We start from the raw sequence: 17435 nt of genomic DNA, 5'->3' as shown, positions 1-17435 counted from the left end.
GCGAGACAAGGATACAGCAGCTGGGGTGTGTGATTGCGGGTGGTTTAATTGCTCAGTTGTGATAGAGGTTTGTTTTGTGTTCCTGAGACCAAGATATAAAATGAATGGATGCTTAGTTACAGAGAAATGAATATTTGATATTGAACCCCGCTGGGCTCCTTGACGTCAACAAGTAATCTTCATTCATGTCTATAGATGACGATGTTGAACGACCGGCGGTCTAAGAGACGATCACCGTCGTACTATGCTGTGTCTACCTTAACTAGCATACCATGTTAACAAGTGTATCATTTGCACTAAAGCGTCGACTGAAACGATGATGAACTGCGGCAGCATTTAATGACGTTCCACGTATGTATATCTCGTGACTACCTGTCTGTTTTACGTACATCCAAGTAAACAATAGACGAACCAAAATGCTGGCAACGTTCTGTCTCTGGCGGCATAAATATTAAATGGACATTGGTTTCACATCCAAGACTGTGTAACCCCACTGACGAGGTCAATGGCGGTTCAGAAGAGTGTAATCTACCTTCCTTCTAGAAAAATGCTAAACAATTCCAGTGGATGTTGTATAGGTCTTGACAATCAATATTGCCCCCTACAATTTTGTCAATATTAACAATCAATTCATTTCTTCCAATCCCTGAGTTTACAGTGAGGCTTTCGAGAGTCGGAACGTGGAAACAAAATCATTGTCAAATTTGAGCGAGCCTTTTTCGCCGATGCCAGACTGGATTGGATGACAGTAGTGGGAGCGACAACAAAACGCTGTACACATGTTAGCAAAGCGGCTGGAATAACACCGCGTCGCTAGAGGCAAGAGGCCAATCCGAGTGGAGAACCGTAGGCGAGACAAGAATACAGCAGCTGGGGTGTGTGATTGCGGGTGGTTTAATTGCTCAGTTGTGATAGAGGTTTGTTTTGTGCTCCTGAGACAAAGATATAAAATGAATGGATGCTTAGTTACAGAGAAATGAATATTTGATATTGAACCCCGCTGGGCTCCTTTGACGTCAACAAGTAATCTACATTCATGTCTATAGATGACGATGTTGAACGACCGGCGGTCTAAGAGACGATCACCGTCGTACTATGCTGTGTCTAAGAGAACGAACATACCGTCGTTAACTATGCTGTGTCTACCCCAACTAACATACCATGTCTAAAACCAAGATGTAATCATGTTGCACTTAAAGGCGTTCCACCGATCTAAAACTCGTGAATGATGAGCTGTTTTTCGGGCAGCCAATTTAGCAATGGTCTTCCCCAAACGCTGGTAATGTTATTACCGCGGTGACCTAAAACCTGAAGGTCTGTTTTTTACCCTGCCGGCCTGTAAATCGTCAAGTAAACAAATAGACGAACCAAAAATGCTGGCAAACTCGTTTACTAGATCCTCCGGCGGCATAAATATTAAATGGACCCTTATTTGTTTGTTTCGCCAAACAATTCCAAGACATGTAAAACCCCACTTGACGAGGTCAATGGCGGTTCAGAAGAGTTTGGCCAGTCTCTACCTTGCCTTCTAGAAAAATGATAAACCCAGGAGTTGCTGTATGTGTCTTTCCATCAATATGGCCCCCTACGAGTTTGGATGACTGTATAGGTCCTCTGACGAGATCAATGATTGCCCCCGACGAGTTTTGTCTATCTTCCCATTAGAAAAATTCCTAAACTATTCCAGTGGATGGTTGTTATAGTGGGGTCTTGGAAATAAAATTCAATATTGCCCCCTACAATTTTGTCAATATTAACAATCAATTCATTTCTTCCAATCCCTGAGTTTACAGTGAGGCTTTCGAGAGTCGGAACGTGGAAACAAAATCATTGTCAAATTTGAGCGAGCCTTTTTCGCCGATGCCAGACTGGATTGGATGACAGTATGGGAGCGACAACAAAACGCTGTACACATGTTAGCAAAGCGGCTGGAATAACACCGCGTCGCTAGAGGCAAGAGGCCAATCCGAGTGGAGAACAGTAGGCGAGACAAGAATACAGCAGCTGGGGTGTGTGATTGCGGGTGGTTTAATTGCTCAGTTGTGATAGAGGTTTGTTTTGTGCTCCTGAGACCAAGATATAAAACGAATGGATGCTTAGTTACAGAGAAATGAATATTTGATATTGAACCCCGCTGGGCTCCTTGACGTCAACAAGTAATCTACATTCATGTCTATAGATGATGATGTTGAACGACCGGCGGTCTAAGAGACGATCACCGTCGTACTATGCTGTGTCTACCCCAACTAACATACCATGTTAGCAAGTGTATCATTTGCACTAAAGCGTCGACTAAAACGATGATGAACTGCGGCAGCATTTAATGACGTTCCACGTATGTATATCGCGTGACTACCTGTCTGTTTTACGTACATCCAAGTAAACAATAGACGAGCCAAAAATGCTGGCAACGTTCTGTCCCCGGCGGCATAAATATTAAATGGACATTGGTTTCACATCCAAGACTGTAAAACCCCACTGACGAGGTCAATGGCGGTTCAGAAGAGTGCAGTCTACCTTCCTTAGAAAAATGCTAAACAATTCCAGTGGATGTTGTATAGGTCTTGACAATCAATATTGCCCCCTACAGTTCTGTCAATATTAACAATCAATTCATTTCTTCCAATCCCTGAGTTTACAGTGAGGCTTTCGAGAGTCGGAACGGGGAGACAAAATCATTGTCAAATTTGAGCGAGCCTTTTTCGCCGATGCCAGACTGGATTGGATGACAGTAGTGGGAGCGACAACAAAACGCTGTACACATGTTAGCAAAGCGGCTGGAATAACACCGCGTCGCTAGAGGCAAGAGGCCAATCCGAGTGGAGAACAGTAGGCGAGACAAGGATACAGCAGCTGGGGTGTGTGATTGCGGGTGGTTTAATTGCTCAGTTGTGATAGAGGTTTGTTTTGTGTTCCTGAGGCCAAGATATAAAATGAATGGATGCTTAGTTTCAGAGAAATGAATATTTGATATTGAACCCCGCTGGGCTCCTTGACGTCAACAAGTAATCTTCATTCATGTCTATAGATGACGATGTTGAACGACCGGCGGTCTAAGAGACGATCACCGTCGTACTATGCTGTGTCTACCGCAACTAACATACCATGTTAACAAGTGTATCATTTGCACTAAAGCGTCGACTAAAACGATGATGAGCTGCGGCAGCACTTAATGGCCGTCCACGTATGTATATCTCGTGACTACCTGTCTGTTTTACGTAATCGGTAGTAAGCAATAGACGAACCAAAATGCTGGCAACGTTCTGTCCCCGGCGGCATAAATATTAAATGGACATTGGTTTCACATCCAAGACTGTAAAACCCCACTGACGAGATCAATGGCGGTTCCGGAGAGTGTAATCTACCTTCCTCTTAGAAAAACGCTAAACAATTCCAGTGGATGTTGTATAGGTCTTGACAATCAATATTGCCCCCTACAATTTTGTCAATATTAACAATCAATTCATTTCTTCCAATCCCTGAGTTTACAGTGAGGCTTTCGAGAGTGGGAACGTGGAAACAAAATCATTGTCAAATTTGAGCGAGCCTTTTTCGCCGATGCCAGACTGGATTGGACGACAGTATGGGAGCGACAACAAAACGCTGTACACATGTTAGCAAAGCGGCTGGAATAACACCGCGTCGCTAGAGGCAAGAGGCCAATCCGAGTGGAGAACAGTAGGCGAGACAAGGATACAGCAGCTGGGGTGTGTGATTGCGGGTGGTTTAATTGCTCAGTTGTGATAGAGGTTTGTTTTGTGCTCCTGAGACCAAGATATAAAATGAATGGATGCTTAGTTACAGAGAAATGAATATTTGATATTGAACCCCGCTGGGCTCCTTGACGTCAACAAGTAATCTTCATTCATGTCTATAGATGACGATGTTGAACGACCGGCGGTCTAAGAGACGATCACCGTCGTACTATGCTGTGTCTACCCCAACTAACATACAAAGTTAACAAGTTTATCATTTGCACTAAAGCGTCGACTAAAACGATGATGAACTGCGGCAGCATTTAATGACGTTCCACGTATGTATATCTCGTGACTACCTGTCTGTTTCACGTACATCCAAGTAAGCAATAGACGAACCAAAATGCTGGCAACGTCCTGTCCCCGGCGGCATAAATATTAAATGGACATTGGTTTCACATCCAAGACTGTAAAACCCCACTGACGAGGTCAATGGCGGTTCAGAAGAGTGCAGTCTACCTTCCTTAGAAAAATGCTAAACAATTCCAGTGGATGTTGTATAGGTCTTGACAATCAATATTGCCCCCTACAGTTTTGTCAATATTAACAATCAATTCATTTCTTCCAATCCCTGAGTTTACAGTGAGGATTTCGAGAGTGGGAACGTGGAAACAAAATCACTGTCAAATTTGAGCGAGCCTTTTTCGCCGATGCCAGACTGGATTGGATGACAGTAGTGGGAGCGACAACAAAACGCTGTACACATGTTAGCAAAGCGGCTGGAATAACACCGCGTCGCTAGAGACAAGAGGCCAATCCGAGTGGAGAACCGTAGGCGAGACAAGGATACAGCAGCTGGGGTGTGTGATTGCGGGTTGTTTAATTGCTCAGTTGTGATAGAGGTTTGTTTTGTGTTCCTGAGACCAAGATATAAAACGAATGGATGCTTAGTTACAGAGAAATGAATATTTGATATTGAACCCCGCTGGGCTCCTTGACGTCAACAAGTAATCTACATTCATGTCTATAGATGATGATGTTGAACGACCGGCGGTCTAAGAGACGATCACCGTCGTACTATGCTGTGTCTACCCCAACTAACATACCATGTTAGCAAGTGTATCATTTGCACTAAAGCGTCGACTAAAACGATGATGAACTGCGGCAGCATTTAATGACGTTCCACGTATGTATATCTCGTGACTACCTGCCTGTTTTACGTACATCCAAGTAAACAATAGACGAGCCAAAAATGCTGGCAACGTTCTGTCCCCGGCGGCATAAATATTAAATGGACATTGGTTTCACATCCAAGACTGTAAAACCCCACTGACGAGGTCAATGGCGGTTCAGAAGAGTGCAGTCTACCTTCCTTAGAAAAATGCTAAACAATTCCAGTGGATGTTGTATAGGTCTTGACAATCAATATTGCCCCCTACAGTTTTGTCAATATTAACAATCAGTTTATTTCTTCCAATCCCTGAGTTTACAGTGAGGCTTTCGAGAGTCGGAACGTGGAAACAAAATCATTGTCAAATTTGAGCGAGCCTTTTTCGCCGATGCCAGACTGGATTGGATGACAGTAGTGGGAGCGATAACAAAACGCTGTACACATGTTAGCAAAGCGGCTGGAATAACACCGCGTCGCTAGAGGCAAGAGGCCAATCCGAGTGGAGAACCGTAGGCGAGACAAGAATACAGCAGCTGGGGTGTGTGATTGCGGGTGGTTTAATTGCTCAGTTGTGATAGAGGTTTGTTTTGTGCTCCTGAGACCAAGATATAAAATGAATGGATGCTTAGTTACAGAGAAATGAATATTTGATATTGAACCCCGCTGGGCTCCTTGACGTCAACAAGTAATCTACATTCATGTCTATAGATGACGATGTTGAACGACCGGCGGTCTAAGAGACGATCACCGTCGTACTATGCTGTGTCTACCGCAACTAACATACCGTATTAACAAGTGTATCATTTGCACTAAAGCGTCGACTAAAACGATGATGAACTGCGGCAGAATTTAATGACGTTCCACGTATGTATATCTCGTGACTACCTGTATGTTTTACGTACATCCAAGTAAACAATAGACGAACCAAAAATGCTGGCAACGTTCTGTCCCCGGCGGCATAAATATTAAATGGACATTGGTTTCACATCCAAGACTGTAAAACCCCACGGACGAGGTCAATGGCGGTTCAGAAGAGTGCGGTCTACCTTCCTTAGAAAAATGCTAAACAATTCCAGTGGATGTTGTATAGGTCTTGACAATCAATATTGCCCCCTACAGTTTTGTCAATATTAACAATCAATTCATTTCTTCCAATACCTGAGTTTACAGTGAGGATTTCGAGAGTGGGAACGTGGAAACAAAATCACTGTCAAATTTGAGCGAGCCTTTTTCGCCGATGCCAGACTGGATTGGATGACAGTAGTGGGAGCGATAACAAAACGCTGTACACATGTTAGCAAAGCGGCTGGAATAACACCGCGTGGCTAGAGACAAGAGGCCAATCCGAGTGGAGAACAGTAGGCGAGACAAGAATACAGCAGCTGGGGTGTGTGATTGCGGGTGGTTTAATTGCTCAGTTGTGATAGAGGTTTGTTTTGTGTTCCTGAGACCAAGATATAAAACGAATGGATGCTTAGTTACAGAGAAATGAATATTTGATATTGAACCCCGCTGGGCTCCTTGACATCAACAAGTAATCTACATTCATGTCTATAGATGATGATGTTGAACGACCGGCGGTCTAAGAGACGATCACCGTCGTACTATGCTGTGTCTACCCCAACTAACATACCATGTTAACAAGTGTATCATTTGCCACTAAAGCGTCGACTAAAACGATGATGAACTGCGGCCAGCATTTAATGACGTCCAACGTATGTATATCTCGTGACTACCTGTCTGTTTTACGTGCATCCAAGTAAACAATAGACGAACCAAAATGCTGGCAACGTTCTGTCCCCGGCGGCATAAATATTAAATGGACATTGGTTTCACATCCAAGACTGGAAAAACCCACTGACGAGGTCAATGGCGGTTCAGAAGAGTGTAATCTACCTTCCTTCTAGAAAAATGCTAAACAATTCCAGTGGATGTTGTATAGGTCTTGACAATCAATATTGCCCCCTACAATTTTGTCAATATTAACAATCAATTCATTTCTTCCAATCCCTGAGTTTACAGTGAGGCTTTCGAGAGTCGGAACGTGGAAACAAAATCATTGTCAAATTTGAGCGAGCCTTTTTCGCCGATGCCAGACTGGATTGGATGACAGTAGTGGGAGCGACAGCAAAACGCTGTACACATGTTAGCAAAGCGGCTGGAATAACACCGCGTCGCTAGAGACAAATGGCCAATCCGAGTGGAGAACAGTAGACGAGACAAGAATACAGCAGCTGGGGTGTGTGATTGCGGGTGGTTTAATTGCTCAGTTGTGATAGAGGTTTGTTTTGTGTTCCTGAGACCAAGATATAAAATGAATGGATGCTTAGTTACAGAGAAATGAATATTTGATATTGAACCCCGCTGGGCTCCTTGACGTCAACAAGTAATCTTCACTCATGTCTATAGATGACGATGTTGAACGACCGGCGGTCTAAGAGACGATCACCGTCGTACTATGCTGTGTCTACCTTAACTAGCATACCATGTTAACAAGTGTATCATTTGCACTAAAGCGTCGACTAAACGATGATGAACTGCGGCGGCATTTAATGACGTTCCACGTATGTATATCTCGTGACTACCTGTCTGTTTTACGTACATCCAAGTAAGCAATAGACGACCCAAAATGCTGGCAACGTTCTGTCCCCGGCGGCATAAATATTAAATGGACATTGGTTTCACATCCAAGACTGTAAAACCCCACTGACGAGATCAATGGCGGTTCCGAAGAGTGTAATCTACCTTCCTTCTAGAAAAACGCTAAACAATTCCAGTGGATGTTGTATAGGTCTTGACAATCAATATTGCCCCCTACAATTTTGTCAATATTAACAATCAATTCATTTCTTCCAATCCCTGATTTTACAGTGAGGCTTTCGAGAGTCGGAACGTGGAAACAAAATCATTGTCAAATTTGAGCGAGCCTTTTTCGCCGATGCCAGACTGGATTGGATGACAGTATGGGAGCGACAACAAAACGCTGTACACATGTTAGCAAAGCGGCTGGAATAACACCGCGTCGCTAGATATAAGAGGCCAATCCGAGTGGAGAACAGTAGGCGAGACAAGAATACAGCAGCTGGGGTGTGTGATTGCGGGTGGTTTAATTGCTCAGTTGTGATAGAGGTTTGTTTTGTGCTCCTGAGACCAAGATATAAAACGAATGGATGCTTAGTTACAGAGAAATGAATATTTGATATTGAACCCCGCTGGGCTCCTTGACGTCAACAAGTAATCTTCATTCATGTCTATAGATGACGATGTTGAACGACCGGCGGTCTAAGAGACGATCACCGTCGTACTATGCTGTGTCTACCCCAACTAACATACCATGTTAACAAGTGTATCATTTGCACTAAAGCGTCGACTAAAACGATGATGAACTGCGGCAGAATTTAATGACGTTCCACGTATGTATATCGCGTGACTACCTGTCTGTTTTACGTACATCCAAGTAAACAATAGACGAACCAAAAATGCTGGCAACGTTCTGTCCCCGGCGGCATAAATATTAAATGGACATTGGTTTCACATCCAAGACTGTAAAACCCCACTGACGAGATCAATGGCGGTTCCGAAGAGTGTAATCTACCTTCCTTAGAAAAATGCTAAACAATTCCAGTGGATGTTGTATAGGTCTTGACAATCAATATTGCCCCCTACAATTATGTCAATATTAACAATCAATTCATTTCTTCTAATCCCTGAGTTTACAGTGAGGCTTTCGAGAGTGGGAACGTGGAAACAAAATCACTGTCAAATTTGAGCGAGCCTTTTTCGCCGATGCCAGACTGGATTGGATGACAATAGTGGGAGCGACAACAAAACTCTGTACACATGTTAGCAAAGCGGCTGGAAAAACACCGCGTCGCTAGATATAAGAGGCCAATCCGAGTGGAGAACAGTAGGCGAGACAAGAATACAGCAGCTGGGGTGTGTGATTGCGGGTGGTTTAATTGCTCAGTTGTGATAGAGGTTTGTTTTGTGTTCCTGAGACCAAGATATAAAATGAATGGATGCTTAGTTACAGAGAAATGAATATTTGATATTGAACCCCGCTGGGCTCCTTGACGTCAACAAGTAATCTTCATTCATGTCTATAGATGACGATGTTGAACGACCGGCGGTCTAAGAGACGATCACCGTCGTACTATGCTGTGTCTACCCCAACTAACATACCATGTTAACAAGTGTATCATTTGCACTAAAGCGTCGACTAAAACGATGAGGAGCTGCGGCAGCATTTAATGACGTTCCACGTATGTATATCGCGTGACTACCTGTCTGTTTTACGTACATCCAAGTAAACAATAGACGAGCCAAAAATGCTGGCAACGTTCTGTCCCCGGCGGCATAAATATTAAATGGACATTGGTTTCACATCCAAGACTGTAAAACCCCACTGACGAGGTCAATGGCGGTTCAGAAGAGTGCAGTCTACCTTCCTTAGAAAAATGCTAAACAATTCCAGTGGATGTTGTATAGGTCTTGACAATCAATATTGCCCCCTACAGTTTTGTCAATATTAACAATCAATTCATTTCTTCCAATCCCTGAGTTTACAGTGAGGATTTCGAGAGTGGGAACGTGGAAACAAAATCACTGTCAAATTTGAGCGAGCCTTTTTCGCCGATGCCAGACTGGATTGGATGACAGTAGTGGGAGCGACAACAAAACGCTGTACACATGTTAGCAAAGCGGCTGGAATAACACCGCGTCGCTAGAGGCAAGAGGCCAATCCGAGTGGAGAACAGTAGGCGAGACAAGAATACAGCAGCTGAGGTGTGTGATTGCGGGTGGTTTAATTGCTCAGTTGTAATAGAGGTTTGTTTTGTGTTCCTGAGACCAAGATATAAAACGAATGGATGCTTCGTTACAGAGAAATGAATATTGATATTGAATCCCGCTGGGCTCCTTGACGTCAACAAGTAATCTACATTCATGTCTATAGATGATGATGTTGAACGACCGGCGGTCTAAGAGACGATCACCGTCGTACTATGCTGTGTCTACCCCAACTAACATACCATGTTAACAAGTGTATCATTTGCACTAAAGCGTCGACTAAAACGATGATGAACTGCGGCAGAATTTAATGACGTTCCACGTATGTATATCGCGTGACTACCTGTCTGTTTTACGTACATCCAAGTAAACAATAGACGAACCAAAAATGCTGGCAACGTTCTGTCCCCGGCGGCATAAATATTAAATGGACATTGGTTTTACATCCAAGACTGTAAAACCCCACTGACGAGGTCAATGGCGGTTCAGAAAAGTGCAGTCTACCTTCCTTAGAAAAATGCTAAACAATTCCAGTGGATGTTGTATAGGTCTTGACAATCAATATTGCCCCCTACAATTTTGTCAATATTAACAATCAGTTTATTTCTTCCAATCCCTGAGTTTACAGTGAGGATTTCGAGAGTGGGAACGTGGAAACAAAATCATTGTCAAATTTGAGCGAGCCTTTTTCGCCGATGCCAGACTGGATTGGATGACAGTAGTGGGAGCGACAGCAAAACGCTGTACACATGTTAGCAAAGCGGCTGGAATAACCCCGCGTCGCTAGAGACAAATGGCCAATCCGAGTGGAGAACAGTAGACGAGACAAGAATACAGCAGCTGGGGTGTGTGATTGCGGGTGGTTTAGTTGCTCAGTTGTGATAGAGGTTTGTTTTGTGTTCCTGAGACCAAGATATAAAACGAATGGATGCTTCGTTACAGAGAAATGAATATTTGATATTGAACCCCGCTGGGCTCCTTGACGTCAACAAGTAATCTACATTCATGTCTATAGATGACGATGTTGAACGACCGGCGGTCTAAGAGACGATCACCGTCGTACTATGCTGTGTCTACCCCAACTAACATACCATGTTAACAAGTGTATCATTTGCACTAAAGCGTCGACTAAAACGATGATGAACTGCGGCAGCATTTAATGACGTTCCACGTATGTATATCGCGTGACTACCTGTCTGTTTTACGTACATCCAAGTAAACAATAGACGAACCAAAAATGCTGGCAACGTTCTGTCCCCAGTGGCATAAATATTAAATGGACATTGGTTTCACATCCAAGACTGTGTAACCCCACTGACGAGGTCAATGGCGGTTCAGAAGAGTGTAATCTACCTTCCTTCTAGAAAAATGCTAAACAATTCCAGTGGATGTTGTATAGGTCTTGACAATCAATATTGCCCCCTACAATTTTGTCAATATTAACAATCAATTCATTTCTTCCAATCCCTGAGTTTACAGTGAGGCTTTCGAGAGTCGGAACGTGGAAACAAAATCATTGTCAAATTTGAGCGAGCCTTTTTCGCCGATGCCAGACTGGATTGGATGACAGTATGGGAGCGACAACAAAACGCTGTACACATGTTAGCAAAGCGGCTGGAATAACACCGCGTCGCTAGAGGCAAGAGGCCAATCCGAGTGGAGAACAGTAGGCGAGACAAGAATACAGCAGCTGGGGTGTGTGATTGCGGGTGGTTTAATTGCTCAGTTGTGATAGATGTTTGGTTTGTGCTCCTGAGACCAAGATATAAAATGAATGGATGCTTAGTTACAGAGAAATGAATATTTGATATTGAACCCCGATGGGCTCCTTGACGTCAACAAGTAATCTACATTCATGTCTATAGATGATAATGTTGAACGACCGGCGGTCTAAGAGACGATCACCGTCGTACTATGCTGTGTCTACCCCAACTAACATACCATGTTAACAAGTGTATCATTTGCACTAAAGCGTCGACTAAAACGATGATGAACTGCGGCAGCATTTAATGACGTTCCACGTATGTATATCTCGTGACTACCTGTCTGTTTTACGTGCATCCAAGTAAACAATAGACGAACCAAAATGCTGGCAACGTTCTGTCCCCGGCGGCATAAATATTAAATGGACATTGGTTTCACATCCAAGACTGTAAAACCCCACTGACGAGATCAATGGCGGTTCCGAAGAGTGTAATCTACCTTCCTTAGAAAAATGCTAAACAATTCCAGTGGATGTTGTATAGGTCTTGACAATCAATATTGCCCCCTACAATTTTGTCAATATTAACAATCAATTCATTTCTTCCAATCCCTGAGTTTACAGTGAGGCTTTCGAGAGTGGGAACGTGGAAACAAAATCATTGTCAAATTTGAGCGAGCCTTTTTCGCCGATGCCAGACTGGATTGGACGACAGTATGGGAGCGACAACAAAACGCTGTACACATGTTATCAAAGCGGCTGGAATAACACCGCGTCGCTAGAGGCAAGAGGCCAATCCGAGTGGAGAACCGTAGGCGAGACAAGGATACAGCAGCTGGGGTGTGTGATTGCGGGTGGTTTAATTGCTCAGTTGTGATAGAGGTTTGTTTTGTGTTCCTGAGACCAAGATATAAAATGAATGGATGCTTAGTTACAGAGAAATGAATATTTGATATTGAATCCCGCTGGGCTCCTTGACGTCAACAAGTAATCTACATTCATGTCTATAGATGATGATGTTGAACGACCGGCGGTCTAAGAGACGATCACCGTCGTACTATGCTGTGTCTACCCCAACTAACATACCGTGTTAACAAGTGTATCATTTGCACTAAAGCGTCGACTAAAACGATGATGAGCTGCGGCAGAATTTAATGACGTTCCACGTATGTATATCGCGTGACTACCTGTCTGTTTTACGTACATCCAAGTAAACAATAGACGAACCAAAAATGCTGGCAACGTTCTGTTCCCCGGCGGCATAGATATTAAATGGACATTGGTTTCACATCCAGACTGTAAAACCCCACTGACGAGGTCAATGGCGGTTCAGAAGAGTGCAGTCTACTTTCTTTAGAAAAATGCTAAACAATTCCAGTGGATGTTGTATAGGTCTTGACAATCAATATTGCCCCCTACAATTTTGTCAATATTAACAATGAATTTATTTCTTCCAATCCCTGAGTTTACAGTGAGGATTTCGAGAGTGGGAACGTGGAAACAAAATCACTGTCAAATTTGAGCGAGCCTTTTCGCCGATGCCAGACTGGATTGGATGACAGTAGTGGGAGCGACAGCAAAACGCTGTACACATGTTAGCAAAGCGGCTGGAATAACACCGCGTCGCTAGAGACAAGAGGCCAATCCGAGTGGAGAACAGTAGGCGAGACAAGAATACAGCAGCTGGGGTGTGTGATTGCGGGTGGTTTAATTGCTCAGTTGTGATAGAGGTTTGTTTTGTGTTCCTGAGACCAAGATATAAAATGAATGGATGCTTAGTTACAGAGAAATGAATATTTGATATTGAACCCCGCTGGGCTCCTTGACGTCAACAAGTAATCTACGTTCATGTCTATAGATGATGATGTTGAACGACCAGCGCTCTAAGAGACGATCACCGTCGTACTATGCTGTGTCTACCCCAACTAACATACCATGTTAACAAGTGTATCATTTGCACTAAAGCGTCGACTAAAACGATGATGAACTGCGGCAGCATTTAATGACGTTCCACGTATGTATATCTCGTGACTACCTGTCTGTTTTACGTACATCCAAGTAAACAATAGACGAACCAAAAATGCTGGCAACGTTCTGTCCCCGGCGGCATAAATATTAAATGGACATTGGTTTCACATCCAAGACTGTAAAACCCCACTGACGAGATCAATGGCGGTTCCGAAGAGTGTAATCTATATTCCTTAGAAAAATGCTAAACAATTCCAGTGGATGTTGTATAGGTCTTGACAATCAATATTGCCCCCTACAATTATGTCAATATTAACAATCAATTCATTTCTTCCAATCCCTGAGTTTACAGTGAGGATTTCGAGAGTGGGAACGTGGAAACAAAATCACTGTCAAATTTGAGCGAGCCTTTTTCGCCGATGCCAGACTGGATTGGATGACAGTAGTGGGAGCGACAACAAAACGCTGTACACATGTTAGCAAAGCGGCTGGAATAACACCGCGTCGCTAGAGACAAGAGACCAATCCGAGTGGAGAACAGTAGGCGAGACAAGAATACAGCAGCTGGGGTGTGTGATTGCGGGTGGTTTAATTGCTCAATTGTGATAGAGGTTTGTTTTGTGTTCCTGAGACCAAGATATAAAACGAATGGATGCTTAGTTACAGAGAAATGAATATTTGATATTGAACCCCGCTTGGCTCCTTGACGTCAACAAGTAATCTACATTCATGTCTATAGATGATGATGTTGAACGACCGGCGGTCTAAGAGACGATCACCGTCGTACTATGCTGTGTCTACCCCAGCTAACATACCGTGTTAACAAGTGTATCATTTGCACTAAAGCGTCGACTAAAACGATGATGAACTGCGGCAGAATTTAATGACGTTCCACGTATGTATATCGCGTGACTACCTGTCTGTTTTACGTACATCCAAGTAAACAATAGACGAACCAAAAATGCTGGCAACGTTCTGTCCCCGGCGGCATAAATATTAAATGGACATTGGTTTCACATCCAAGACTGTAAAACCTACTGACGAGGTCAATGGCGGTTCAGAAGAGTGTAATCTACCTTCCTTCTAGAAAAATGCTAAACAATTCCAGTGGATGTTGTATAGGTCTTGACAATCAATATTGCCCCCTACAATTTTGTCAATATTAACAATCAATTCATTTCTTCCAATCCCTGAGTTTACAGTGAGGCTTTCGAGAGTCGGAACGTGGAAACAAAATCATTGTCAAATTTGAGCGAGCCTTTTTCGCCGATGCCAGACTGGATTGGATGACAGTAGTGGGAGCGACAACAAAACGCTGTACACATGTTACCAAAGCGGCTGGAATAACACCGCGTCGCTAGAGACAAGAGGCCAATCCGAGTGGAGAACAGTAGGCGAGACAAGAATACAGCAGCTGAAGTGTGTGATTGCGGGTGGTTTAATTGCTCAGTTGTAATAGAGGTTTGTTTTGTGTTCCTGAGACCAAGATATAAAATGAATGGGATGCTTAGTTACAGAGAAATGAATATTTGATATTGAACCCCGATGGGCTCCTTGCCGTCAACAAGTAATCTTCATTCATGTCTATAGATGACGATGTTGAACGACCGGCGGTCTAAGCGACGATCACCGTCGTACTATGCTGTGTCTACCCCAACTAGCAAACCATGGTAACAAGTGTATCATTTGCACTAAAGCGTCGACTAAAACGATGATGAGCTGCGGCAGCACTTAATGACGTTCCACGTATGTATATCTCGTGACTACCTGTCTGTTTTACGTACATCCAAGTAAGCAATAGACGAACCAAAATGCTGGCAACGTTCTGTCCCCGGCGGCATAATTATTAAATGGACATTGGTTTCACATCCAAGACTGGAAAACCCCACTGACGAGATCAATGGCGGTCCCGAAAAGTGCAGTCTACCTTCCTTAGAAAAAATGCTAAACAATTCCAGTGGATGTTGTATAGGTCTTGATAATCAATATTGCCCCCTACAGTTTTGTCAATATTAACAATCAATTCATTTCTTCCAATCCCTGATTTTACAGTGAGGCTTTCGAGAGTGCGAACGTAGAAACAAAATCATTGTCAAATTTGAGCGAGCCTTTTTCGCCGATGCCAGACTGGATTGGATGACAGTAGTGGGAGCGACAACAAAACGCTGTACACATGTTAGCAAAGCGGCTGGAATAACACCGCGTCGCTAGAGACAAGAGACCAATCCGAGTGGAGAACAGTAGGCGAGACAAGAATACAGCAGCTGAAGTGTGTGATTGCGGGTGGTTTAATTGCTCAGTTGTAATAGAGGTTTGTTTTGTGTTCCTGAGACCAATATATAAAATGAATGGATGCTTAGTTACAGAGAAATGAATATTTGATATTGAACCCCGCTGGGCTCCTTGACGTCAACAAGTAATCTTCATTCATGTCTATAGATGACGATGTTGAACGACCGGCGGTCTAAGAGACGATCACCGTCGTACTATGCTGTGTCTACCCCAACTAACATACCATGTTAACAAGTGTATCATTTGCACTAAAGCGTCGACTAAAACGATGATGAACTGCGGCAGCATTTAATGACGTTCCACGTATGTATATCTCGTGACTACCTGTCTGTTTTACGTACATCCAAGTAAGCAATAGACGAACCAAAATGCTGGCAACGTTCTGTCCGCGGTGGCATAAATATTAAATGGACATTGATTGTCCCATCCAAGGCTGTGTAACCCCACGGACGAGGTCAATGGCAGTTCAGAAGAGTGCAATCTACCTTCCTTAGAAAAATGCTAAACAATTCCAGTGGATGTTGTATAGGTCTTGACAATCAATATTGCCCCCTACAGTTTTGTCAATATTAACAATCAGTTTATTTCTTCCAATCCCTGAGTTTACAGTGAGGCTTTCGAGAGTGGGAACGTGGAAACAAAATCATTGTCAAATTTGAGCGAGCCTTTTTCGCCGATGCCAGACTGGATTGGATGACAGTAGTGGGAGCGACAACAAAACGCTGTACACATGCTACAAAGCGGCTGGAATAACACCGCGTCGCTAGAGACAAGAGGCCAATCCGAGTGGAGAACAGTAGGCGAGACAAGAATACAGCAGCTGGGGTGTGTGATTGCGGGTGGTTTAATTGCTCAGTTGTGATAGAGGTTTGTTTTGTGTTCCTGAGACCAAGATATAAAACGAATGGATGCTTAGTTACAGAGAAATGAATATTTGATATTGAATCCCGCTGGGCTCCTTGACGTCAACAAGTAATCTACATTCATGTCTATAGATGATGATGTTGAACGACCGGCGGTCTAAGAGACGATCACCGTCGTACTATGCTGTGTCTACCCCAACTAACATACCGTGTTAACAAGTGTATCATTTGCACTAAAGCGTCGACTAAAACGATGATGAACTGCGGCAGAATTTAATGACGTTCCACGTATGTATATCGCGTGACTACCTGTCTGTTTTACGTACATCCAAGTAAACAATAGACGAACCAAAAATGCTGGCAACGTCCTGTCCCCGGCGGCATAAATATTAAATGGACATTGGTTTCACATCCAAGACTGTAAAACCCCACTGACGAGGTCAATGGCGGTTCAGAAGAGTGCAGTCTACCTTTCTTTGAAAAATGCTAAACAATTCCAGTGGATGTTGTATAGGTCTTGAACAATCAATATTGCCCCCTACAATTATGTCAATATTAACAATCAATTCATTTCTTCCAATCCCTGAGTTTACAGTGAGGCTTTCGAGAGTGGGAACGTGGAAACAAAATCACTGTCAAATTTGAGCGAGCCTTTTTCGCCGATGCCAGACTGGATTGGATGACAGTAGTGAGAGCGACAACAAAACGCTGTACATATGTTAGCAAAGCGGCTGGAATAACACCGCGTCGCTAGATATAAGAGGCCAATCCGAGTGGAGAACAGTAGGCGAGACAAGAATACAGCAGCTGGGGTGTGTGATTGCGGGTGGTTTAATTGCTCAGTTGTGATAGAGGTTTGTTTTGTGCTCCTGAGACCAAAAAAATAAAACGAATGGATGCTTAGTTACAGAGAAATGATATATAATTGGTATTGAATCCCGCTGGGCTCCTTGACG

The sequence above is a fragment of the Phytophthora infestans genome, genomic scaffold (genome assembly GCF_000142945.1).
Source record: "Phytophthora infestans T30-4 supercont1.169 genomic scaffold, whole genome shotgun sequence".
NCBI lineage: Eukaryota > Oomycota > Peronosporomycetes > Peronosporales > Peronosporaceae > Phytophthora > Phytophthora infestans.
This window is presented reverse-complemented; position numbering follows the sequence as displayed.